The 3,099-nt window shown below is 51.3% G+C and overlaps 1 long non-coding RNA gene and 1 pseudogene across 1 annotated transcript; both read right to left on the reverse strand.

Annotated features, from left to right (window-relative positions):
• Window positions 1–333: 333 nt before the first annotated feature.
• LOC111742139 lies at window positions 334–452 on the reverse strand (annotated as a pseudogene).
• Window positions 453–1,356: 904 nt separating this feature from the next.
• On the reverse strand, window positions 1,357–2,729 carry LOC105294381. The gene is made up of 3 exons (XR_896058.2): window positions 2,610–2,729; window positions 2,339–2,461; window positions 1,357–2,241 (listed from the first exon to the last, which is right to left on the reverse strand). It is a non-coding gene; the product is annotated as an uncharacterized LOC105294381 (long non-coding RNA).
• Window positions 2,730–3,099: the final 370 nt, after the last annotated feature.

Here is a 3,099-nt window from a genome sequence, read left to right on the forward strand (position 1 = left end):
GGGAGCCTGTTAGAAATGCAAGATGTGGGCCACCCCCTCAAGACCCACTGAATTAGAATCTGCCTTTTACTAGGTCCCCAGGGAGTGAGGGGTGGTTGGGGGTATACACAGTGACCAGCTCTGCTGGCCTGTTTGTCTGAACTACACCTACTGTGCAGCACGGGAGCCCCACCCAAACCTCCCGAGGGCTGGTTTGCAAAGTGAAGTCAGGCTGGGTGCTGCAAATGGAACATCTTTTTATTTTTTTTTTAGGCGAGGCAACCCTTGGCTGACCTTACAGATTGCAAGGACTTTGCCAGTTTACAATCCGGTATTTTTTTTTTGTTTTTTTTACGCCTACAGTACCTGGTCTTCCTAGGTGGTCTCCCATCCAAGTACTAACCAGGCGTGACCCTGCTTAGCATCTGAGATCAGGCGGGATCGGGCTTGTTCAGGGGGGCATGGCTGTAGACTCACATCTGTTTTTTGACTGTGGGAAATAGCACTGCTTCAGGGACAGACACACCCTGAAGTGGTAATAATAGTCATTTACAGAGGTGCTTATCATGTGCCAGGCGTTGATCTTGGTCTATTGTTAACTGATGTATCTTCAAAATAGCCTTAAGGAGGCAGGTCGCCTTATCATTCCCATTTTTCTAATGAGAAGACTGAGACCGGAGATAGTAAATAACTCGCCCAGTCATACAGCTAGTAGAGGGAAGAAGTCTGCCCCTCATGGCAGCTTCTGGAATGACAGGCTGAGGCTGAAGTTCTGGCTCCTCCTTCGGACAGCCTCCCGCTCCTATTGTTTCTCTTTGAAGGAACTCACTCTCCATTCTAGAAGCACCTCTCCGCCTCAGAGAAAGAGGTCAAAAGATGAGAAGAACTGCATTAGAGCTTCACCACCCTTGGAAAGAATTCTGAACCAGGAGCCACGACTCAGCGCCGCTTAAATTCACAGGTGGGGGCGGGAGGAGGGCATTGATCGAGGCAGGTCTAAGGACTCTGAGTGGGCTAAGAGCTTAAAAAAGTTGATCATTTAATGAAAAGGATTATCCCCACCTCTGCTCCCAGGCCTTCTGCATTCTTGAGAGAGGTCAGAGGTCAGACTGAGACCTTAGCTGTTAAAACAGGGGAGCAGTTTGCTCTCTGTGTAGGCAGTAGGGATTCAAAGCACCAAGGGGAACCCTTCCTGGATTGAGCTGCTAGAGAAAAGCAACTCCCTGGGCACCAGGCCGTATGACAGGACCGGTCAGTAGCTACCTATCATACACGTGAAAAGGCCCTCGGTTGCTAAAAATCCCGCACTAAATCCACGGGCCCAGCTTAGGGACAAAACACAAGGGCAAGAGAATGAACCAGGCCAAGCTGAGCCTATCGTTTAAAATGTAATTCTCTAAAATGTTTATTATGAAATATTTGAAATACAAAAAAGCATACGTTACAATGAGCATCCGTCTACCCACTGCCCAACTTCAGAAAAAAAATAACCGATACATTCAAGTCCCCTGTCCACTCACTCCCTGCCTCCTCGTTCTTGTATTATTCTTGAGTCTCTTTTAAAAAAGAAAATAAAGAGGGAAAAATTAAGGCTAGAAGGAAACAAACTGATTCAAATGTAATGAAAGTGGTTGCAAAGCTTTCTGCCAGTGGATAACGACTCTGTGTGGCTGAGGTGAGAGTATTTAAGAGTCGGAGGAAAAGCATAAATATAAGGTAGCTTTTATTGACTAGAGGAGAAAGAGAATTCAGCTGCATGATACAAAGTTTCCAGTGATCAGATTCCAAAAATACCCTCCCTTCTGTGTGATAAGAGCTGCTGCCTCCATCAGGGCAAACAGACTGCCTCCCTACTGCCTCCCTAATCCACCGGGGACATCACAGGGGACACGTGGAAAGTCGCTGCTTCAAGGAGCTGGTGTGTGCTATCGCACATGGCCAATTCCTGGTCAGTCCCAAGAGGCAAGGGCAGAGAACTACTTCACAAGTAAGCTCGGGCTGGCTTTTTTTGGAGTCTCTTGTGACACTGTATTTGAAAAGATCTGAGCAGAAAGTAGAGCAAAGGGCCATGTAAGCAGTGCTGTGTGGCAAACGGAATGTCCTTGTCTGTGGAATCGTGGTGCATAACACGACGGCTCTGATCTAGGCGTTGTATGAAGAGGATGACACGCTGCCACCATGGCCTGTCCAGTTAGTGTGGATGAACTTCCCCGGTTTGGCTAAGAGTTCATAGGTGTGAGCCCCAAAGTAGTCCCGCTGAGCCTAGAAAGCGAGAGACGGGGTTGGTTAGGGAACAGTGGAGGCACGCACCCGCGGGTGCCCGCCCGGCTAACGCTTCCCGCGCCCTCCCAGAGCTCACCTGGATCAGGTTGGCTGGCAGCATCTCGTGTCGGTACCCGTCGTAGAAAGAAAGCGCGGTGGTGAAGCAGGGCATGGGGATGCCCGCCTGGACGCCCGTGCTGACTGCCCGCCGCCAGGACTCCTGCCGAGAGCAAAGCCCACCGGAAAGGTAACTGGCCCCATCGAAATGACAGATTTCCACCCGCCCCAGAGCCGCTAAGTGGAAAATGGATGCCCCGGAGTAAAGCCCACCGAGACAGTCCCCGTACCAGCGGCTCCCGGCTACGCACCTGGCAATTTTCGACGGCTGATTTAAAGAAGTCGTCCAGGAGCAGGTTCTGAAGTTCCGGGTTTCGATCAAACGCATCTTTGATCTTTCCTAGGAACACGCTGCGACAATAAAGAGGGAGAAGTCAATAACCTACACGCAGCAGGCTGAGGGCCTGGCAGGAAGCAGGGAAGGAAGTGGGAAGCCAACGTATGCCGTGGGGAGGTACCAAGTCACACTTCTCGCCCCTGAAAGCTAGCTGGATGCTCGGTGAAAGTACAGAGCCGGAGTCCCAGCAGGCAAGGCGAGGGCACGGTGGTTCCCACAGAACTACTCTAAACGGTGGAGCGGAGACGCTCCCCTTAGGACAACAGCTGTACAGGAAGAAGGAGATGCGAGCACCGAACCCTGTCTTGGCACCCAGAGTACCAGTGAGAGGGCTGACTGCACCGGTTATAGGGACCCTGTTCCCGCAGTGCCCTAAGACCCCCGCCGCCGGCACAGCAGTGCGG

The sequence above is a fragment of the Pteropus vampyrus genome, unplaced genomic scaffold (assembly GCF_000151845.1).
Source record: "Pteropus vampyrus isolate Shadow unplaced genomic scaffold, Pvam_2.0 Scaffold86, whole genome shotgun sequence".
NCBI lineage: Eukaryota > Metazoa > Chordata > Mammalia > Chiroptera > Pteropodidae > Pteropus > Pteropus vampyrus.